This window comes from Hemitrygon akajei, chromosome 32 (assembly GCF_048418815.1).
Source record: "Hemitrygon akajei chromosome 32, sHemAka1.3, whole genome shotgun sequence".
In the NCBI taxonomy this organism is placed as follows: domain Eukaryota; kingdom Metazoa; phylum Chordata; class Chondrichthyes; order Myliobatiformes; family Dasyatidae; genus Hemitrygon; species Hemitrygon akajei.
In genome coordinates, this window is record NC_133155.1 from 30990135 (window position 1) to 31014715 (window position 24581).

Sequence of the window (24581 nt, forward strand, 5' to 3'; positions counted from 1 at the left end):
CCCTTGGGGTTTCATGGCTTCTCTGGAATCCGCATGAACGTATTGCTGTGTCAGACGAAGTATGACTAAGGAGCTGGAAAGTCCCCGAACTGCAGATTTAGTGAATAAATAAGACAAAGTCCAAAGGGCCTTACAGAATTAATCCAGTGCCTACGCTGAGGGACGTGTTATCCTTCAGGGCTGCTGGAGGATTCTCAGTAGCCCAGTTATTCCACAGATTCAGCCAGGGTCAGTAGCCAGGATTCAGTACAGGTGATGGTCACCGTCAACACTGAACTAGGTTGGGGGTGAATCGACTCCTTGATCGACTGAAACTCGTGGTGAGGTTACTCCCGTCGGACACATTCAGCATGTATTCCATGACAGTTAAGAGGACACAAGTCTGAAATTAGGGACAACAGAGGAGTGGGGGAGGGAAAGAGGCAAGAGCCAGTGCCACTAGGTGGACCTAGGAGGGGTGGAGGAAATACCGACAATTCCTCCCCCCCCCACCCATGCTGCTCAGCCCCCTGACAGCCAGATTGTTTGTCGCTCCAGATTTCAGCATCTGCGGTCTCAGTCCCTTTCTTCCTGAGAAGATGCTGCTATGAAACCTGGGGAATGTTCCTGAGGTACAGTGTGCATTCCTGAAAGCACTGAACCGCTGATAACATGAAGCACACATTGCTCGGTGAGGATTGCACCGTACAACCACATGGTGGTCCGTGCCTCTGGCAGATACTGCAGAAAGGAGCTCCGTGAGGTCACTGTTGAGTGTGCAGGAGAGGTCAGTGCCGTGTTAATGTATTGATAAAGTCCATGCCTTATTTTGGGAACTGCGGTGGACTTGCTGCCAAAGACTTGGAGACTGGGGATTTGAATATGTAATAGTAAAGACATCCCTTTTCCAAAATCTCTCCAGCATTACATAGTGCCATGAGGGAACCATTTGACACTGTGAAATTGTGCTCAGGGCTCCACCCGTTCTTCCATCTGGACTGCAGAGTAAAGCAACTTGGGTCTTCAGTGAGGCAAAGCTTGTATTTATTTACCTCGATGAGTTACCACTCGATGTTCCAAAATGCTTCATGCTAAATGAAATGGCACTGTAACAAATATAGTGTTGGTGTCAAGTTTCCTCTGCGTTACAGCACTTGCTCACTATGCTGGACGCTGCCCGATGCTTTCTAGATGGGCGCCTATCTCTGTGAGATGAGCACCCAGTGAATAAAGGGGCAGAACGGTAGAGTGGACTAACAAAATGATCAGGAAGGACAGTAAATGAAAGAAAATTGCATACCTCAGATCAACATGGATTTATGGAATGGAGAGCTTTTTGGCAAATCTGATATTTTTGACGATGCGTCTAGCTTTATAAAAAGAAGTAAGGAGTTGCAGCAAGCAGTCTGCCGGAGGAGCTCAGCAAACTGTGATATCTGTGGGGGCTGAAGGAATTGTCGACATCTTGGGTTGGAACTCAGGGCTAATGCAGATTGTTTGTCGCTCTAGATTTTAGTGTCTGCAAGGCAAATGAGTTGATGTCATGTATAGGCTCTTCCAGAAATTCTTCAAGTTGCAAGATATTATTAAACAAACTTGTATTGTATGAGGCCAATATACTGGCATGGACTGAAGGCTGGTTAATGGATATAAATTAGGAACACATTGGTATTGGTTTATTATTGTTGTGTGTTACAGTGGAAAAATTTGTCTTGTGTATTGCTTACCCAAATCAAATCATTACACAGTTCATTGAGCTAGAATAAGGCAAAAACAATAACAAAGCAGAGTAAAATGTAAAGGCTATCAAAAATGTGCAGGGCAGGTGAATGATAAAGTTCAAGATCAAGACGAGGTGGATAATGAAGTCAAGAATTCAACTTATCGTACAAGAGTCTGATAACAGTGGAATAGAAGTAGTCCTTGAGCCTAGTGAGACATGCTGTCAGACCTCTGTATCCTCCGCTCAATGTGAGAGGGGAGAAGAGAGGTCTTTGATTATCTTAGCTGCTCTACCGAGGCAGTGAGAAGTATAACCGAAGTCCATGGAAGGGAAACTGGTTGTGCTGAGCTGTGTACCAAACTTTCTGGAGATTTTTAAGATTTTCCAGACAGAATATTTTCTATGGTGCACCAATAAAAATTGGCAGTTGTTGTTGGAGACGTGCTGCATTTATTTAGCCTCCCGAGGAAGTAAAGGCATTGATGAGCTTTCCTCAGGTTGGAAAGATGTGTGTAGAGGGTTGCTGTTGGGATTACTATTGGAAGATTAAAAATCAACTTTTTTTTTACAGTGATTTTTACAATGATTGGATAAGTGATTATAAATAATATATCCAAGTCTGTTGAAGATAGAAGCATCGATGGCATAGATGCAGCAAAGTTCAGTGGGTTATAGATTGGCCTAGTGACCATGTGGCTGATGGAACCCAATGCGGAAAAATGTGAGAATGTGATAGAATGCAAAGCACTTTTTAAATGGTGAGAACTTGGAAGGTGTTAGTGATGAGACGAAGCCCTATGTTAATGTAAATGAATGACTGAAAATTATCATACAGGTACAGCAGACAACTTGGAAGATGTCATGTGTACTGGCCTTCATCACCAGACATCCGGAGTACAGGAGCTGACGTGCTACAATTCTCACGCATTGTTGCAATAACATCTGTGTACAGGTCTGGTCGACCTAACTAAGGAAAGATAGCCTGGTTATGAAGGGAGGGCAGAGAAAGTTCTTTGGACTGAACCTGATATGGTGGTGTTGTCGTATGAGAAGCGGTTTAACGTTTTCAAACTTGAAAGATCAAATTAAATTTATTATCAAAGTATGTAGATGTCACCTTATACAACCCTGAGATTCATTTCCTTGCAGGCATTCACATGAAATCAAAGAGAGTAAATAGAATCAATAAAACTACACATAAAGAAAGACTGACATAAAAACAATGTGCAAATAAAAAAACATAAATAATATTGAGAATGTGAGTTGTAGAAAATGAGTTCATAGGCAGAGGAATCAGTTCAGAGTTATGGTGAGCGAAGTTATCCATGCTGATTCGGGAGCCAGATGGTCGTAGGTAATAGCTGTTCCTGAACCTGGTGGTGTTGGACCGAGGGCTCCTGTACCTTCTGCCTGAGGGCAGCAGTAAGAAGAGAGCATGGCCTGGCTGGATAATGGATGCTGCTTTCTTGTGGCAGAGCTCTTTGTAGATGGTGTGGAGGGCTTTGCCCGAGATGCACTGGGTTGTATCCACCAATTTTCCCAGACTTTACCATTCTTCGGCATTGAGCATCATGCATTGGGCATTTTGAAGCCGTGCTTCCCAGAATTTAAAAGAATGAGAAGTAACATCGTGGAAATGTCCAAAATTCCAGTGGAGTTTGGCAGGGCAAGTGTAGAGCTGATGTTTATACTGGCCGCTGTCTAGGACTAAAGCTAGTCTTAAAGTGAGGGGTCAGCCAATCAAGACAGAGATCATGTGGAGGGTTTTGAATTCCTGTAATTCTGCACCCCAGAGATGTTGGATGGATTTCTAATTATCAAGGGGTATAGTGTTAGTGCAGTGAAATGGTGGGCAGTTCAAAGATCAGCCCTTATCTTGAATGGTGGAACGGCCACAAGTGTCAAAGGGCCTATTACTGCTTTTGTTCCTTATGTTCTGAGAAAAGTTGCCTGGTTCCGAGAGTTCTTTTTAGAAAAATGTAATTTAGAGTAACTTTGTTGGTTTGGGTAACCAGTATCTTCTGGAAGTGAATGAGAGAAGGTACAGATCAGATACATGGCACTTCCCAAGTCTGCTGGTTGCCCCTCTGGGTCAGTGCATTCCTTCACCCAACTCGTGGTTAATGGTGGACCAATGCCAACGCGCCATTAGCCAGCAGCTTCTCCTGCATCTCCGTAGAAGGGACCTGAGAGTGTAATGGCGACTGGTATGCCCAGTGTATTGGGAGCCTAGTCATCAGGGTGCAGGTGAATTATGTAGCTGACCAATTAAAGAGTAAGACCGAGACAATCAGTCTGAAGTTGGATGGGCCTGGGATATCTTTCTCCTCATGACTGGTCTTCTGTGGAAGGGTAACATTTGAATCCACCTTCTGTGTACAGACAAGTTCGCCTTCCAATAAGCCCACAAGGGTGAGTGATGGAGGGCAGTAGATGGTACTATCCCAACATACTTGTATGCTTGCCACTTCAGGATCCAACCTGTATTTAGCTGAGAAAATCAGGTCAGTGCCCTGAAAGTCAGTTTGATCTTTACGTTAGAAAATCCCCTTCTACAGCTGAGCTTGGCCAATGTGCTCCAGAGGGCCCCTTAAACTATAGGTTTAAAATTATTGGCTGAAGGTTGATTGATAGTCCGGACTGAAGCCTGATTGTCGATCGGAAGACCAGTTCGAAGCCCAAAGGTCGATTGGAAGACCAGAAGTCAAGGCCCCATGGCCAGAATCTAGGTCTGCAAATCTCTGTGAGTCCACTGGGGAAGTCGAAGGCCCAGTGACTGTGAACCCACAGGTCTGCTGGAGGCTTAACAGCTCGGCTCAGTCTGGGGGTAGAAAACTGTATATGTGATTGAAGAGAGGGAGGAACGGGGCTTCTTTTGCTGTGTGGCTTCCTTGCTTGTTCCCTTCTGCTTTGTTGTGATATGTTGTTCTGCCAAGCATTATGGGTATGCTATTTCGGCACTAGAATATGTAGCAACACTTCCGGGCTGCCTCCAGCACACCCTTGGGTGCTGGTTGTTAATGCAAGCAGCATATTTCACCGTGTGTTTTGATGTACATGTGATAAATAAATCTGGATCTGAACCTGACTTCATCTTCCTGAAGGTTCTGCATTGTGGATATCACTTAATTTATAGTGGGGCTCTACCCTTCAGCTTCTGGAGGCCAGTCGATAGGTGGGAGACCTAATCCCCTATTGTGTCCTTTCAGTTCTGTGCAGTGGTGACATGAATTGGGTTGGGGGTGAGTTATTGGGGATCTGAACTACAATACATGAAGCATACTTCAGTCTTACTACTACTGTGTAGTGCTGGGGCTGAGTTGCATTGTTGAAATATTCATCTTTTGGATGAGACATGAGGTGAATTTAAAATATCCTCTTGGCAACATCTTAAAAGCAATGTCCAGGTCAATCACGTCCAACATCTGTATTACTCAGTGGAGTTTTAAAATAATTCTATTGCTGTTTATCCAACTTTGTTGGGCATAAATCCATCATTATGACCAGAGAACTTTATTGTCTGCACATTTTTTCTTTGAAGGAAAAGATTGGTGTCTGGAACTCAATTTAACTCTTTTGCAACACACACACACACACACACACACACACACACACACACACACACACACACACACACACACACACACACACACACACACACACACACACACACACACACACACACACACACCATCACCACTCCTCCTCCTCTTCTGCAGGAACACAGTAGGCCAGGCAGCATCTATGGAGGGGAATAATAGTTGATGATTAAGGATCTCGGCTCAGAATGACTGCTCATTCCCCTCCATAGATGCTGCCTGGCCTGTTGAGTTCCTCCAGCATTTGTGTGCTTTACCTTCTTTTGGGGTGCTACCCATTAAGGCTACCCATTACTCACTCTGATCTCCCTAATTTTTTTTCTGCAGAATTTGATGAAATGTGGAGGAAGTGGTGTTATGTCCAATTTCCACGTAAAATATATATAGGTTTGGTTTCTGGGCAGAATTTCCTGGGGTATTCCTGACTTCATTTTTGGACCATTTTGGACACATTGATTATCTTCTTAATACTTCATCAAGTCGGTAGGACACCTTTGAATACAAGTACCATACCCCAGAATATCTGTTTGCGTCCCATGGCCTCCTTTGCTACTATGCTGGGTCACCATATTAGGTGGAATTTCCCAGAGTTGTGCTTCCTGAAGATGCTGTCGGGCAAGAGAACTGGGAACAGGATTTCCCACCGAAGCAGCGAGCAGTTGTGTGAAACTGCCATGTTGTAACTACAGATATTCAGTCATTTGGTGAGTAATTTGACTCGCTCTGCAATCAGACTGCTTTTGTTGTTTCTCGGTGTCAGCCTTGTTTTAATAATTGCCGTGTACTTTCTTTTTCTCCATGTTCCTCTGTCAGTAACTTGCCCTTCACAGTCCCCTCCCTCCACTTCCTGTCATGCGACTTCTTAAATTAAATCTGGTCATTAGGAAGCTCCAGTAACGTTGCAGTGTAAAACTGAATTTCAGAACACTATTGGACTGTAAAGATTTACTTTGACTTAGGACTGGTGTTGAAATCCACAGATGCACCCAGGTTTTTGGAGAGTTTACAGGCAGGCTCTGCTCCTGAGTTTATTTTCAAAGTAAATTTTCTCTTCTGATTCTTCAGCTTTTCCTTTCAGCTCTGCCACAGAGAGGGAGAGGAAAATGGTTCCTTTAGAACCGCTTCACATCAAGACATCCTTAAAAACTTTTACAAGGAACTGTTGTCCCTGTTGAATACTGATGGTCAGGATGTGGTTACAAAAAGTCCTGCAGTTTAAACTATTCTCATTCTTTTCCCCTTCTTTCTTCCTTTATTTAAACCACAACTCCATGTGAGAAGACAGCGTCGAATATCAGTGGGATTGTTTTTACAGTGGGCCTTTGTCCTCTTGGATTTCTCTCACAACCGAGTTACGTTGGTGCTTCTCTGTTGCTGGGCTGCACCATAGATCCAGAGAAAATGAGTTCAAATCCTACCATACCTGTGTGTGAATTTGAGTTTGTTGAGGAAGACCACTGGAAATAGCGAGAGACACAAGTAAAATGCTGGAGTAACTCAGTAGCATCTTTGCAGGGGAATAAACAGTCTACGTTTTTGTCTGAGACCCTTTCCCCTTCCTTTCCAGGCCCGATGAAGGGTCTTAGCCTGAACTTTGACTGCTGATTCCCCTCCATAGATGCTGCCTGAATTGCTGAGTTCTTCCAGCATTTCCTGAGCGTTGCTCGAGATTTCCAGCCTGCGCAGAATGTCCTGTGTTTAGGAAACAGTGGGCAGATGGGATTGGTGTGTGAGCTAGCAGAGACTCGATGGGCAGCAAAGGCCTCATTCAATGGAAGTAACTGGTACTTGTAAAGTAACAGCAAAGATTAGCCCGCTTCAAACTGGTTCGCTTTAGGGAAGGAAGCTTGCTCGTTTTCTCCAGCTGTTAATCTTTAGCAGTTCAGGAGGTGGCTCATCAGCTGGGACAGCCCAGCAATGCGACACAACACCTAGAATGATGCGTGCTCTCCGTGAGGGGGTCCTTCATGTTGTCCACCAACTCACCCAATTTAACCCCAGCCTAATCACAGGACAATTTACAATAACTCACGCAAAATACTGGAGGAACTCAGCAGGCCAGGCAGGGTTTCGGCCCGAAACATCGACAGTACTTTTTTCCATAGATGCTGCCTGGCTTGCTGAGTTCCTCCAGCATCTTGTGTGTGTTGCTCGGATTTCCAGCATCTGCAGATTTTCTCTTGTTGGGACAATTTACAATGATCAATTAACCTACATTGATAGGTTAATTGATATATATTGATCAATTAACAAGCTCAAAGTAAATTTTAATACCAAAGTACACCATATACAACCCTGAGATTCATTTTCTTGTGGGTCTACTCAATAGAGTAGTAACCAGTAACAGAACTGGTGAAAGACTGGCCAACCAGGGTACCCGACCAAAGTGCAGAAGATGACAAAATGTGCAAGACAAAAAGAAGAAATAATTATAATAAATAAATAAGTTTTGATATATCTTCAGACTGTGGGAGGAAATTGGAGCACCTGGAGGAAACCCATGTGCTCACGGGGAGAACGTACGAACTCCTTACAGAGGTCGCCAGAATTAAACTCTAAACACAGAAGCCCCGAGCTGTACCCTGGGGTCAGGAGTCTGTGAATGCAGTGCCCTGCCAATGTTACTGTCCGTGGTGGGACCGCTGGATCACTGAACCACAGGAATCATCCTCGCCCACCTCCACAGATAAACGTTCGTGCCGGGGCGTGGTGGGTGCTCCGCACTCAGCCATACATCCACCTGATGGACGATATAGTTTAAGGGGACTTTTCCATGAGCTCTGAAGTTTGAGTCTAGACAATAATTATAGAGTCTGCTGCCTGATGAGAGCTGGCTGTCAGGAAAGCTTTTGGACATGTGGCAGCCTGTGTTTTAAAATATTTCCATCATCAGTCTTCTACACTTCACAAGAAACTACAGGGAAAAGTTTCAGGGAAGACCCTTCTTGCAAACGCAACATACAAGAAGGGGCAGAGATAAGCTATTGGTGCTCCTGTAACTACTACTATGTCCTTATGAATGAAATGCGTTCCCTAAGACTGTGCGGTTCAATACATCTTTCTATTTCATGTTCTTGCCTCCCCATACCTTGATGTGTGCTTACTGAATGTTCTTGTAGTTTCTGCTTATTCAACCTGACCCTTCTCCATCAAATGACCAGAGATATATAATGTATAGTATATTTTATGTATTGTACTATACTGCTGCTGCAAAACAACAAATTTTAGGACATACATCAGTGATAATAAACCTGATTTAGTTGTAGTCATATTGCCTGGTAATGGACCCATAAGCCCATGAGAATTCATTTGCTCTAATCATCACATTCTAACACTCCTCCCCCACTCCCGCAATCTTATCAAACCCTCCCAGATTCTATCACTCACTTACACATTACAGGCAATTTACAGTGGCCAATTAACCTACTAACAACCCTCCTGCTTTCAGATAAATATTTAAGAGAAGGCTGAGATTTTAATGGGATTTCCAGAATTAACTCTTGAGGAGAATGATAATGGTGATTTTATTTAGGAAGATCCTTCTCATTTTCCATGATTTTTTTAACCTGTTGAAGATATGGGACATGCTAAAAGAAAGTTGTTAAGTATGACTAGATAAGATGTGTCTGTTCACTCTGTGTGTGGCAAAGAGAGCAGAGCGTGGTAGCTCAGACCGAGCACTAATGTGACAGGGCAGGATAGTGCGTAGGTAGCCGTGGAATGAAATCTCCAGGAATACATCGATCAGGGTTGGTAATCATAAACACGAGATTCTGCAGGTGCTGGGAACCCAGAGCAACACACAAAATGCTGGAGGAACTCAACAGGCCAGGTAACATCTATGGAGGAGAATAAACAGTCAATGCCTCGGGCCGAGACCCTTCATCAGGACTCGGGAAGATAAGAAGAACTGTAGATATTGGGAGTCTGAAATAAAACCAGGAATCACTGCAAAGAGTTGTACAAACAAGCTGGGTGAACTCCAGCAGGTCGGGCAGCATCCGTTGAAATGAGCAGTTAACGTTTCAGGCCGAGACCCTTCGTCAGGACTGAAGAAGGAGGGGGCAGGGGCCCTATAAAGAAGATGGGGGGAGGGTGGAAGGTGCCAGGTGAAAAACCAATCAGAGGAAAGATCAAGGGGTGGGGGAGGGGAAACAGGGAGGGGATAGGCAGGAGAGGTGAAGAAGGAATGTAAGGGGAAAGCACTATGGGTAGTAGAAGAAGGCAGAATCATGAGGGAGGTGATAGGCAGCTGGAAGAGGAGGCAGAGTGAAAGCGGGATGGGGGAAGGGAGAGGGAGGGAATTACCAGAAGTTGGAGAATTTGATGTTCATACCATGGGGCTGGAGACTACCCAAACGGTAGATGAGGTGTTGCTCCTCCAACCTGAGTTTGGCCTCATCATGGCAGTAGAGGAGGCCATGTATGGACATATCCGAATGGGAATGTGAAGCTGAGTTGAAGTGGGTGGCAACCGGGAGATCCTGTCTGTTGTGGCGGACGGAGCGGAGGTGCTGGACGAAGCAGTCCCCCAACTGCAAAGAGTTGGATAGCAGTGGAGATCACAAAGGGACAGTGGTGAGAGAAGGTCTCACTGAACTCCCATCAAAGAGAAATTTTAATTTTCTTTAGAATAGACATACCTCAAAGAGGCTTCATAGTAGACCAGTAAATCATACAGTACAGTGCAAAAGTCTTGGGCACATACATATAGCTAGGGTGCCTAAGACTTCTGCACAGTACTGGAGTAATTTTATGTTTTGCACTGTACTGATGCTGCAAAAATGCAAATTTCATGACAAATGTGAGTGATGATAAACCTGATTTTGATCTGGGTCTCTACTGTGGACTGAGAGGGAGATGGAGACAGGGAAAGGGGAGTCATGGTTGGGAAAAGGGGAAGGGAGAGGGGAGGGAGCAGGAAGCACCAGGGAGACATTCTGTAATGATCAATGAACCAATCATTTGCAATCAAATGGCCTTGCCTGGTACCACAGGGCTGGGTGTGTCTGCACCTGCACCACCCCCTCCGACCCCCGGCACTCCTTCTCTGCCACCTGCCCCACACCCCTCCCGCAGTGCTCCACCCTCGCTATTCCTGACATCCTTAACTTCTGCCAGATTTACAAACTCACTCTCCACTCCATGTTGACAAATACAGTACTGTGCAAAAGTTTTAGGCACCCCAGATAGATATAATTTTCCTGTATTTCTTTTTTATATGAGTACCTAAGAGGAAGGGTGTTAGAGGAGCAACTGAAATCGGATGAAGGTGTCACCTTGGTGGGATTTTTGACTCTCGTGTTCATGATTTGTTCAGTCTCGAGAAGTCCAGTATAAATGCAAATGCTTTTCATCCTGAAGCTGACTTCCGCTCCCCCATCATCTGTCTTCTGCTCTACCTACTTCTCAGCACCTCAGAGTATTACTACCCTTCCGCAAATAGCTTGCTCGCTTTTGGGTTTAGTGTGTGACAAGTGGATGCTGCAGAAAGGGGGAGAAATGCAGGTAATACACACAAGATGCTGGAGGGAGTCAGCAGGTCAGGCAGCATTTATTAAATAGTCAACATTTTGAGCCAAGATCCTTCGTCAGGCCTGGAAATTATGGGGAAGAAGCCAGAATAAGGTGGTTGGGGTGGGGGGGGGGGGAGAGGAAGGAGGACCAGCTGGAAGGAGATGGGTGAAACCAAGTGAGGGGGGCAGGTAGGAGGGTGGGGGTGGTGGACAGTGGGTGATGAAGTGAGAAGCCAGGAGGTGATTGGTGGAACAGTTGAAGTGCTGGAGAAGAAAGAATCTGATAGGAGAGTAGACGATGAGAGAAAGGGCAGGAGGAGCTGCTTCAGAGGAGGGTGAGAAGAGAAGGGTAAGAGGGGAGCCAGAATGGGGAATGGAAGACAATGAGTGGAGGGGGAAGAAATTTCCTGAAGTCGGAGAAGGGCAAAGTAAAATTTGGTACCTGCCCTTGCACAAAGTAGTGGCATTGCAGCTTGGTGGAAACCGTTTCTCTGTATTGGCTGAAAGCAGAGTTTACGCTCTGACCTTTTTCCACAAAGGAAGCTGTGGGAACAAAGCCAAACAAACCAATCACTGACTGTTATTCACTTCCAAAGTCTGGTGCTTCATAAAAATACAGGGAATATCCATCCCATTGTCAGATGAGGAGGGAAAATCTTATGTTTAGCAGGACTTGACAGCTGGTGGCTTAGAACCAGCCACCTAGATATTTACGATTTCTTCAGTTTTGCTATTTTCCATTGGAGTTATTTTTATGACCGGGGTCAACCATGAAGTTGCTTGAGAATTGTTTTAAAAATACACAAGACGTTACAATAATTGTCGGTATGGTAATCATTGACTCTGAATGGCATCCTCACTGTTCAACAAACATTGCCGACCATGCATCATCGGCGAGGGCCACCCAAATAATCCAAAGGTGGACAAACGTCCAGCCTCCTTGGTCATCCCAACTGTGGAATGAATGGGGGGGTAAAAAGACTGCATTTCTGTAGTACCTCCCAAACCCTGTATGTGCTAATGAAGAGTTTTGAAAGTGTAGTTGCTGTCAGGATTTAGGAGACATGGTCTGCAATAGAACATTACAGCAAAGTACAGGCCATTTGGCCCACAATGTTGTACTGACATTTTAATCCACGGAAAAATCGATCTAACCTTCCCCTCCTGCATAGTCTTCCAGTTTTCTATCATCTGTATGCCTGTCTAAGAGGTTCTTAAATGCCCCTAATGTATCTGCCTCTACCACTAGCCCTGGCAGAGCATTCCATGCACCCAGCACCCTCTGTATCGGTCAGTTCTGCCCTCTGGCTGTCAAATGGATCTACTGCACCTACCTTGTACATCTCTAATCGACTCACCTCTCATCTTCCTTCACTCCAGTGAGAAAAGCCCGAACTCATAAAGGGCCAATCCTCATAATCTTTAATCCAGGCAGCATCCTGGTAAATCTCCTCTGCCTGCTCTCTAAATTTCCACAGCTTTTCTATAATAAGGCAACCAGAACTGATTTATGATTTTTCAGGTGTGGTTTTATAGAGCTGTAACATTACCCTGTGGCTCTTGAACTCAATCTTCCTGACTAATGAACACCAACTCAACATATCCCTTCTTAATCACCCTATCAACTTGCATAGCAGCTTTGAGGGATCTATGCCCATGGACCCCAGGATCCCTCTGTTCCTCCACACTGCTAAGAATCCTGCCATTAACCCTGTATTCTGCCTTCAACTTTCAACATCCAGAATGAACCACTTCACACTTCTCTGGGTTGAACTCCATCTGCCTCTTCTCAGCCCATCCTGTCTACGACCTTTTGTAACCTGCAACTACTTTTTACACTATCCACGACTCCAACAGGGAACTGAATGGCTTACAAAATTAGATGTATATTCTTTAGTGGTTCGAAGAATGAACGATGATTTTATTGAAGTATGGAAGATCTTTAGGGGACAAGACAGATAGATAGTAAGATGCTTCCCTTAGCGGGACAATCCTGCAAGGAGACACAGTTACATTATAAAAAGGCAGTAATTTAAAACAAAGGCATGGAGGAACTTTTTTTTATCAAAGTTGACTCGCTGGAATTCTTTAGCATAGAAGGTTAGAGAATGGAGACTGAATCATTTGAGGCAATCTAAAATGCAGAAAGATAAGTTCTGAACAATCAGGGAATTGAGGGCTGTGAATAAACTGGCATAGGAGAGGAGATGACATCCAAGGGATATCAGCCATGACCGTACTGAATGCTTGAGGGGCTGAATGGCCTATTCCTGCTCCTCTTATTTTAGTTTCTAATGCAGATTTGTCTGAGTTGTTGTGATGTAATATCTGGAAATGGAATCCATTGTACCTGCCTGACCTCACAAGGAATTGAGGTCAAGAAGGAAAACTAAAATTTGGAAAATTCTCTCAGTTGGTTGAATTTTTGAGCTCATACTTTACTCTGTTTGTACAAGTCTATTTGCGGCAGGTCGGTGAGCAAAGTAACTCCGCATTTGGTAGCAATAAGCTCATAATCAGTGAAAGCTGCAGTCACGCTTTGGCCAAGTTTAGTTCATCTGCAGGACTTGGAAACAGTAGAATTTTCTTTTGTTTTTTTTAAATATAAGGTTGCCCTGACCTTGGTGGCGTGATGTCAGGGGTGATGGAGTGAACCTGCTGCTTGTTCACACAATGGTGCAAAATGTTGTACAGTCACGAGCAGGCTCTATGCTGACAGGGATTTGGAGTTGGTAACGTTCTGATGATTGGTCCTTTTGTGTACGAGCTCTACTGCCTGATATGTCCCAACAGTAATATATCCCAGACAGATGCGGAGTGCAACAATAAACAGGCCTTGCGTTTAAACATGTTAGTACACAAATTTCTTTATTTCAGTTGCTATTTTAATTTGAAGACAAAAGAGATTGCGGATGCTGGAATCTGGTTTCTTCCTGCTTCCTGTTTCTTCTTCCTTTCCTCTTGGCCCAAATCATTTCGCCCCCATAGATACTACCTGACTTCAATTCAGTTCAGTTTCAGTTTATTGTCATTTAGAAACCACAAATGCAATGCAGTTAAAAAATGAGACAACGTTCCTCCAGAATGATATCACAAAAGCACATGACAAAACAGACTACACCAGAAAATCCACATAACGTTTGGCAATCCCCAAACCAGAGTCCGGAGAGGCTGCTGCGTATTAATATCACGCTACCATCTTAGCATGTTCCCCGGAAAGGAGCTCCAATCCACCAGACAAAACAAGACTACCCAGACACACCAAGTCAGGAGACCAACTCTACCACCCAACAAACCAAAAACTAAAGCTACAAGACCTACACAAAACCACATAGTTACAACAGTGCAAACAATAGCATAATTGATTAAAAAAAAACAGACCATGGGCACAGTAAAAATAGTCCAAAGATGTTAAAAGACTATAAGTTCGAAAGAAACTTGATGAGCCCCTTCAGCTTATTTAGAGATACAGAGAGAAACGGGCCCTTCCGGCCCAACAAACCCGCTCTGCCCAATTGCACTGCCCTTTTTAGTGTGTTCTCTCTACATTTGTTCACTGCTCCCATTCCTTCCCCTCTCTGCCTCCCTCACCTGCTTCCATTTCGCAATCATACCCTTTCGCACCACACCATCACTCCCAGTTTCACCCATCAGCTACCAACTTCTGTGGCACTCTGCCCTTGTACTGCCATGCACTGGCAAACATTCCTCTTCCCTCTTGGCCCTAATGCAGGGTCTTGTCCTGAAATGTCGACCTACACCTTTTGCTCCCACAGATACAGCCTGGCCGCTGAGTTCCTCCAGCGTTCTGTATTTTTCACCCTTTTAGTTTGATGGATTTGGACGACTTGGGGACAGAAGGATGGATGGGGTCCTGCAGGGGTAGCCCAGAGTGCTACTGAAGACGTTAAAGTACAGGAGCTATTGCTCAACAACTTCTGGATTACCACTTGTGCTCTGTGCCAGTTTGTGGAAATGGCAGGCTTGTGACTGTTGCTGAGAAGATGATGTGTGGAAGAGGCTTCAGCACAGCTCCTGGGAAAGCTGGTATCTGCACAGGGGGAAGGATTAAACTACCGTGGAAGAAGTAAAGGAACTGGTTTCAGATGAAAGTGGAGGTGGGAGTTTAGTAAAGAAGTTTGAAAGAGAATCAGGTTTAATATCATTGGTATATGCCGTGAAATTTTGTTGTTTTGCAGCAGCAGTAGATTGCAATACGTAGTAAAAAAAACTATAAATTTTAAGAAGTATATGTATATTTAAAAAAATTAAGTAAAGTAGTGAAAAAAGAGAGAGGAACAAAAATAGTGAGGTAGTGTTCATGGATTTATTGTCCATTCAGAAATCAATGAAAAGCAGAGGAAACAAATACTGGGGGGAAAAGGGAACACAAATTGCTGGAGGAACTCAGCAGGCCAGGCAGCATCTATGAAAATGAATAAGCATTTGTCATTTTAGTCCGGGACCCTTCCTCAGGACTGGAAAGGAAGGGGGAAGATGATAGAGTGAAAAGGTGAATGGAGGGGAAGGAGGATAGATAGAAAATGATAGGGGAAGCCAGGTGGGCAGGAAAGATAAGGCGCTGGAGAAGAAGGAATCTGATTGGAGAGGCGAATGGACCACAGGAGAAAGGGAAGGAGGAGGGGACCCAGAGGGAGGTGAGAAGAGGTAGAGAAATCTATATTCATGCCATCAATTTGGAGGCTAACCAGATGAAATATAAAGCATTGGGGTAAAAAGATGCAGCTTTATTTTTAGAAAGACCTTTAATGCAAAAGTTCTAGGAACTAAAGATGCTGATCTGAGAACATAGTGGTTTGTGACGATACGGTGCATTGACCTTTCCTGGAGCATACCTTCAAGCAGGGCAGTCGTGTCTGCTACACGGCTTTCAGATCAAATGTGGTCAGCAGTGGGTTAGATGTGAGGGTGCGTAGCAATAATGGCTAAAGAAACACAGTCCTGTGGAAGGATGCTCTACCAGAAATAAGGCCATATGAGTTGAACTAATGAAACATAAGGGACATTCACACTGATTGGAAAATTCACTCAGCTCCCAATCAGTCAGAGGGAGGCAGAAGAGCAAATCTGTTCACTGATATCTGAGGAGTGCCAAAATCAGAAAGTAGCCATCAAAATCAAGTCAAAGTAAAATTTATTATCCAAATATACATACGTTACCAAATACTACGTTGAGATTCATTTTCTTGCAGACATTTACAGGAAAACAAGGAAATACAGTAGAATTTATGACTGTGCATAAAAAGACTAACACACGAACCAATGTGTGAAATACAAACTGTACAAGTACTAAGAACATGAGTTGTAAAATATCCTTGAGAATGTACATTGTGTTGTGAGTGAGGCTATCCATCCCGTTTCAGGACCCGATAGTTGTCAGGGTGTCATTTCAGGACCCGATGGTTGGCGGGTGGCCGGTTCAGGAGTCCAGTGGTTGTAAGGGTAATAGTTACAGTAGGCAGTTTTAAATACTTGCACATTAACTGGGACAGAACTAATCCGAAAGGGAGCAGAATTCAGGAAGTGCATTCAGTGCATCAAATTCAACAAGAGGGCCGTTCCTGACAGAGTCCGAACCTGAATACTAATAGTGGAAGAGTTTAATGAGGGCAGTTATCACTGTGCCAATTCTGACTGAATTATGGAAAGATCAAAGAGGGAAATGTCTGAATTGGGTTCAGGCCAACTTTACTAGGATGAGATGTGTTTCAGTGAAAATGGACTGACTTGAAGGCAAGTCGGTGTCAGAGCAGTGGAAGGCAATTGGATATCAGGCGCTGATAAGTATACACCCATTAAAAGAAAAGGAACAGCTCCTAATTCCAGATGTTGAAGGATGATAAGGAGTGGAAAAAGCAGGGAAAAGGCAAGGTAGGAAGTTTGTCACAGATGTTTATCTACATAACCTTGATGGCTCGCATGAGTTTTGGAAGGACAGCAATGAAATTAAAATGGAAGTTAGGAAAGCAAAGCACATAAATAAAAATAAAAAAATTGGCAGGTAAAATCAAGGGCAACACCAGTGTTCCGCTAGACACGTTCCGTGGCACGGTAGCGTAGTGGTTAGCACATCACTTTTCAGCGTCAGCTGTCATCGATCGGGGTTCAAACCCCATCGCTGCCTATAAGGAGTTTGTACGTTCTCACTGTGACCGCGTGGGCTTCTTGCAGGAGCTCCGGTCACCTTCCACATCCCAAAGATGTTATGTTAGGGTTAGGATGTCCTGAGCTGGCTACGTTTGCGCTGGAAGCATGACAACACTTGTGGGCTGCCCCCGGCAAAAATGCTTGCTCATCTGAGTTGATGCAAAAGACGCATTCCACCGTGTGTTTTGATGCGCATGGCAAATAACCCCAATGTTTAAAAAAAATCTTGGACGATGGTGACGTCTAAGGCAGAGATCACAGATGCTGCAGGGATTCGCACAAGTGTAGCTTATTCACCCTTTCAAAGCATGCATAAAAGATTTTGAACCCTCAATCAGGCCCTGATGTTGCATCTGCTGGTGTGTGTATGTATACATATACAGTGGCATGCAAAAGTTTGTGCACCCCGGTCAAAATTTCTGTTACTGTGAATAGCTAAGCGAGTAAAAAATGACCTGATTTCCAAAAGGCATAAAGTTAAAGATGACACATTTCTTTAATATTTTAAGCAAAATTACTTTTTTATTTCCATCTTTTACAGTTTCAAAATAACAAAAAGAGGAAAAGGGCCCGAAGCAAAATTTTGGGCACGTTGCATGGTCAGTACTTAGAAACACCCTCTTTGGCGAGTATCACAGCTTGTAAACACTTCCTGTAGCCAGCTAAGAGTCTTTCAATTCTTGTTTGGGAGATTTTCACCCATTCTTCCTTGCAAAAGGCTTCTAGTTCTGTGAGACGCTTGGGCCGTCTTGCATGCACTGCTCTTTTGAGGTATATCCCCAGATTTTTGATGATGTTTAGTTCGGGGGACTGTGAGGGCCACGGCAAAACCTTCAGCTTTCGCCTCTTGAGGTGGTCTATTGTGGATTTTGAGGTGTGTTTAGGATCATTATCCTGTTGTAGAAGCCATCCTCTTTTCATCTTCAGCTTTTTTACAGACGGTGCGATGTTTACTTCCAGAATTTGCTGGTATTTAATCAAATTCACATATATATATGTGTGTGTGTGTGTGTGTGTGTGTGTGTGTGTGTGTGTGTGTGTGTGTGTGTGTGTGTGTGTGTGTGTGTGTGTGTGTGTGTATACATATATATATATAGTACTTACTGTAATTTATATTTTTTATGTATTGCACTGTACTGCTGCTGCAAAACAACAAGTTTCACGACCCAGAACTGTGATATTAAACCTGATCCTGATTCTGGAAAAAAAAACAATCAAATGAGTGAAGCTGAAGAGGAATAGAAAGAGAAGATATTGTCTGAGAGCTGACCAGCGGTTTGAGTGTGGAGGTGGAAGACATGTGTAGTTCTGAATGAAAACTTTGGATTGAACTTTGTGTAAGTGATACATAATACAGGCAATGTAATGAAGGAGGGAAAATATGAATCATTTGAAATTAGAAGCGTTGTGCGTATGCTGAGTGGTGCAGCTTTATGTTGCTATGCCAGTACAAAGTGTATCCCTGCCTTTCAGGAGAAGCACGGGTGGAATAGCACAGGATCTGACTGTAATTTTCCAGTGCTTTTTGGAAATGATGTGGCGCTGGGAGACTGGCAAAATGGTGGCGTGGAGCCTTGTTTAAAAAGGGAGGAGGAGGTAACCGCACGCCAATTAGGCTAACATTGGTGATAGAAGAAGTTTGTTTATTGGTTATTGAGATGCAGTGTGGGACAGGCCCTTTTGGCCCTTCAAACCACGCCACCCAGCAGTCCACCTATTTAATCCCAGCCTAACCACAGGACAATTTACAATGATCAATTAGCTTACCAACCGGTACATCTTTGGACTGTGGGAGGAAACCGGAGCACCCAGAGGAAACCCACGTGGTCAGGGAGAGAACGTACAAGCTGCTTACAGACAATGGCGGGAATTGGTTGTTAATGCCAAAGGTACAGTTCACTGTATGTTTTGATGTACGTGTGTTAAACAAATCTGAATCTGGTTGGAAGTTGGCTGGGAAAAGTGAGGTGTGTATTTAGGCAGGGCAAACAAGAAGAGGAAATGCACCCTAAGTAGCGGGAGTATTAAGAAGAATGAAGGAAGACAGGAATTTTCCTGACGGCTGAACACTGAACGGAACGGGATGCTGTTGGCTTGCTTCAATTGCTTGCACCGTGTGTTTTTCCTTTCTCTCTTTCTCTGCACAGTGGTTTATGGCTTTTTGTAAAAATTGAGTTATTTGAGTTTCTTGCTTTGTGGCTGCCCATTAGCAGAAAAATTTCAGGTGTATAATTTATATGTTCTTTGATAATAAATGTGCTTTGAATCATAACCTAACTGATTAACTTCAATGTGCTAGAAAATCAATTGCATTCTTGGTCTTTTCATACATCTTTCAACCGAAATCAAATCAATCACTCATCCTCCAGTCAAGGTGGCGCCAGCGAGCAATGTGACCAATGGCGAGGTCCTGCTGACAGTTCACGAAACTTCTTTCACTACCTCTTTCAAATATCATTCCCTTACTCAGCTGCGTGCGCTGGAATCTGAGAGTTACATTTTGATGGTGCGATTTGGGGCCCATTGAGCAACCTGGCACTTTGCAGGTCCCAAAGGAGTTTGAGGTTTGGAGCAGAGTGTGCGGCCTGGAGGCTTGGAAGCCTGCAGCTGGGCCACGAGCCCATGGTCGACTCCACTGCTTCTCTCCGGCTGAGGTGTCAAGGGCGCGAGCCCATAATCGACTCCATTGCTTCCCTCTGGTTGAGGCATCGGGGGCGCGAGCCCATGATCGACTCCGTTGCCTATCTGTGGTTGAGGCGTCAAGGAAGGTTGAAGTCAATGAGGACGAGAGCGGAGGACGGGTTTGTGTTCGACGCCGTCTGCCTGTGTTTGACCGCCCTCATACACAGCCGCCACCCCACCCCGGCTAGCTGCTGTCAGACGAAAGTGCAGGAGTCTTGGGATCCACATTGCCAGGATTGATTGGTGAAGCTGTGGGTTCATTCTGAGGGAGTCTGAGGTTCATGTTACATGTGATCTGATTTTGGTTACTCTTTTGCTGGTTTTGAGTGGTTTGATCAGGGTGATTGATGCGGACTGGTGCGCTTTGGTGAAGAGTAGCCCTGTGGCCTACATTGGTTAGTGGCTCATGATGGACTGAACTAATGTTTGATATTCAATGTGTTGTCCACTCCCTTTATTGCTGTTTGCGCAATTTTTTTTTCTCTCACATTAGGTGTTTGATATTCCATTGGGTTCCGTGGTCTTTCTTTATTTTGGGGCAGGCTGCGGGAGGATGAATCTCAGATTTGTAATCCATATAAATCCTTTGATAATAAATGTACTTTGAATCTTGAAACCAATTTCTACTTTCTTGTGCTTACAAGCCCTCAATGTCAACGGGAAAGCTGTTGCCTCACGTCTCCAGTGACCAGTTCAATCCTAACCTTTGCTGTCTGTGTGGAGTTTGCACCTTCTCCGTGTGACTGCATGGGCTTTTCACTGAATGTTCTGGTTTCCTCCCATGCCTCAAAGATATGTAGATTAATCGTCCAAAGTAAATTGGTCCTAGTGTGTAGGTGAGTGGTAGAATCTTAAAGAACTCATGGGAATATTAGAATAGCGTAGGATATGTGTATGAATAGTGTGTGAACACCCTGAATGGTGGTGAGGGAGGAGGTGAATGAGGTAGAGTAATGCCCTCACCCACATTTTCTCCATTTCCATGACATCCGCCCTCATCCCATCCTCTCATCACCTTAACAGGGTTGCTCTTGTCATTAACTACCACCCGATGAGCCTCCTAATCCAGCACATCATTCTCTGCGACTTCAGCCATCTTCAACGGGGTCTCATCACCAAACACATCTTTAAATCCCTCCCACTCCTCTTTCAGCAAGGATCCCTCCCGCTCTGAATCCCTCGTCCATTCGTTCCCTTCCCACGGGTTTCCCTCCTGGCACTTTTCCTTGCAATCGGAAGAAATGCTACACTTCCCCAATCACCTCCTCCCTCACCACCATTCCAGCCTCTAAACAATCCTTCCAGGTACGTCAACACTTCACCTGCGAGTCCGTTGGTGTTGACTGCTGGATGTACTACTCCCCGTGTGGCCTCCTCTATGTCGGTGAGACCCGACATAGATGGAGTGTAGCTTTGTCAAGCACCCGCTCCACCCACAACAAATAGGGGATCTCCTAATGGCCAATTACTTTAATCCCCATTCCCGTTCTGATATGTCAGTCCATGGCTTCATCTATTGCCAAGACGAGACCTCTCTCTGGCTGGTGAATCAACACGTCATATTCCTTCTGAGTAACCTCCAAAATGAAGGCATGAACATAGATTTTTCTAACTTGCGGTTATCTCTCCCCTCTCCCTCTTCCATTCCCAACTCTGGCTCACTTCCTTACCTGCCTGTTTCCCATCTGATTCCTCCTTCAGCTCCTCTTCACTTATCACCTCCCTGCTTCTCACCACCCCTCCCCCAACCACCTACCTTCCCCCTCGAACAGCTTCACCTATCACCTTCGAGCTTGAACTCCTTCCCCTCCACCCATCTTACTCGGGCTTCTTTGTCCCTTTCTTTCCAGCCCTGATGAAGGGTCTCGGCCTGAAACATCGACTCTTTATTCTTTTCCACAGATGCTGCCTTACCTACTGTGTTCCTCCAGCATTTTGAGTGTGTTACTCTTCTAATTAGGAGTGGCTACAGATGGTTGCTGTGGGTGACTAAAGAGCAAGGCATCGTGATGCTCAAGTACATGACATACGTACATCACCACAGCACTGGATGTTGTATAAATCCTTCCCACAGTGCTGGCTTAGTGCATGCTTCTACTTATGTCGACATTTCTATATCATCGATGTAGATTTCTACCTCTTCATTCATCGTGCAATTACAAAGAAAACGTGGCAACACTTCTGCTTCCTTAGGAGTCTGCGGAGAGTCAGCGTGACATCTAAAACTTTGACAAACTTCCATAGATATGCAGTGGAGAGAATATTGACTGGCTGCATCACAGCCTGGTATGGAAACACCAATGCCCTTGAACAGAACATCCTAGTGGATATGGCCCAGTCCATTGTGGGTAAAGCCCTCTCGACCATTGAGCACATCTACATGAAACGCTGTCGCATGAAAGCAGCACCCATCATGAGGGATCTCCCACCACCCAGGACATGCTCCCTTCTTACAGGAAGAAGGAACAAGAGCCTCAGGACCCACACCACCAGGTTCAGGAATAGTTACTACCCCTCAACCATCAGGCTCTTGAACCAAAGGGGATAACTCCACTCAACTTCACTTGCCCCATTGTTGAAAGGTTCCCACAACCAATGGCTCACTTTCAAGGACTCTTCATCTCACATTCTTGATATTTATTGCTTATTTATTTATTATCATTCTTCTTTTTGTATTGCAGTTTGTTGTCTTCTGCACTCTGGTTGAACGCTCTAGTTGGGCGGTCTTTCATTGATTCTGTTATAGTTATTATCCTATAGATTTGTTGAGAAAATGAATTTACTTTGAACTTTGAATGTTATCACATGGAGGAGAACCTTTGCTTTAATGTGGTAGAGATGAATTGGTAATTCCCTGTCAGTCCCACTTGCAACCTGTCCTGTTTGTGATTGAGAATGATTTCATGTGTCTGACAGGGAAGAGTTGTGCACTCACTGTCTATGGCTGGAGAACTGGCTGAAAGTCCTGTGATCATTTCATTTTACACTGCTGATAATAGACAGTCCGTTGGAGGATGTGTGAATGATGCTATAGTAAACACCGTGTAGCCGAGTGTATCGTAGCGTGGTGAAGCATTTGAATTCTTTACCCCAGGGCCTCTGCCATTGATCACATTCAGAATTGGGAGCAATAGATATCTGCACGTATTGAAAAGTCAAGGGGTGTGGGAACTATGCTAGAAAACGGAGATTGAGGTAGATCAGACACAGTCTTGTTGGATAGCAGAGTTGGCTGGATCCCACTTTTAATTCCAATATATCTGTGTGTAAAGAGCGTTTGCCTTTACATGCTGAGGACAGGCTGAATTTGATGTAGTGTCCGAAGACTGTGTAAATAGATTCTGCCAAGCAAAGACTCAATGCTGCATTATATTAAGACTCAGTTTAAGGAGGCTGCTTGTTCTGTGTAGGCACAATTTGCTCTGGTGCACAAAGATTCTGTTCAAGTGGACTTTGTTGAACACAGCAGTGTTGTGTGTAAAGGCTCTGTTTAAGTAAACCCAGTTTGAGTGGGCAGCGATTCAGGTCGCTGTTGTTATGTGTGTATTTGGGAGTTCGATGATATAGTAGAGGCTGCCTCCTTTGTCTTTTTGGCTCCTCAGCCATTTTCTGGAGATCAAAAATTATTTGCTTCCATTCTGGTTCTGTGATTTCTGAGGTGGAAAATGATAATATGGGAGCCCCAGATACGCCGGTAGACGAGACAGGAAGTGTGTGAGGGAGCAACCGGGTGTGCAGTTTTCTATGCTCCTTCTGTAGCCACGGCGACCAGGTGAAAATTGTAGGCGCTGCTGTTTAAACTGTTCAAGCTCCTTGTTATGAATGCAGACCTGCTTGGTTCTAAGCAAGAGCGCCACATTCATGTCGCGGTTAGCACGACGCTTTACCGCGATCAGTGGTTGGGGTTCGTTTTCTGCCACTGGTTTGTAAGGAGTTTGGATGTTCTCCTCGTGGCATTTCCTCCTGGTGCTCGGGTTTCCTCCCACATTCCAAAGACGTCCGATTAAGCTTAGAGAGTTTTGGGCATGCTATATTGGTGCCCATCACATTTGATTTGTGTCAAATCAATTCTTTGCTGATTGGTTTTGACCTGAACAACACATTTCATTGTAAATTTTTATGAATAAAGCTAATCTTTCTTTCACATTGAGTGTGTGATTTAGCCATTTAGCGTGCACTGTGCACTAAGTTAATGTTCCCTCTTTTCATTTTGCTAATTCCCATCAGCCACAGCAACAACCAAACTCATTGAAGTTCTTTAGGTTTTCTTGATTATTGCTTTAGGATGTATTTATTCTGTGTGAACCCTGACATTCCCAAAGTAGCATGTGCAGAATTATTCATGAACAGGAATTCCATACATTGCAGTGGTTACATTCCACAGAGCTGGAAAACCACAGCTGGAACGTCAGTTTATTTAACAAAAATAAAGTCACAGGAATTTATGTTTTTCAGAATACGGTCTACTCTGGGCTCCAAGAGTTGCTTAAACCCAAACAGTACTGCCATGCAAGTGTTCAGCACTCTACAATTATTTCTCTATTCTGACCCTTATCCCAGTCTCTCTCTCTACAAGGAGTCCACTTTCTGCACCCAGTCTACCTCCTTCCTTCAGCCTCACCCTTAACCTGCTTCAGACACTGCTTGAGCCTTGCGTCTTGCCTCCTTTCTGGGTCTGTCTCTCAGTCGGTTCTGTTTGCCAGAGGAGTTGATCCTTATTTTTGGCCAAGCTGAGGGATGAAACATTTTACGTCATTGACCGAACACTCCTGGGTCATGTAGTATTCCTGCAATCCGCGTTGGAGCCGCTTCCACAGTTCCTCCTAAACAAGTGACTCGAGATCAATGGCCCCATGGCACCGGTGCAATTTCCTCAGCTGCCACCTTGATGGGATTGTGTATTCGTATCAGACT

At 44.4% G+C, this 24581-nt stretch overlaps 1 protein-coding gene across 4 annotated transcripts in view; it reads left to right on the top strand.

Annotated features, from left to right (window-relative positions):
* The window catches only part of eva1ba (eva-1 homolog Ba (C. elegans)), a 112135-nt gene that overhangs the window by 46260 nt on the left and 41294 nt on the right, over window positions 1-24581 (top strand). Inside the window, exon 1 of one of the 4 annotated variants that reach the window (XM_073034400.1) lies at window positions 5907-6005. The exons of the other annotated variants lie outside the window; for them this stretch is intronic. The gene's annotated coding sequence lies outside the window, so the exon portion shown is untranslated. Of the gene's footprint in view, window positions 1-5906; window positions 6006-24581 lie in introns of those variants that run through there. 4 annotated transcript variants of the gene reach the window in all.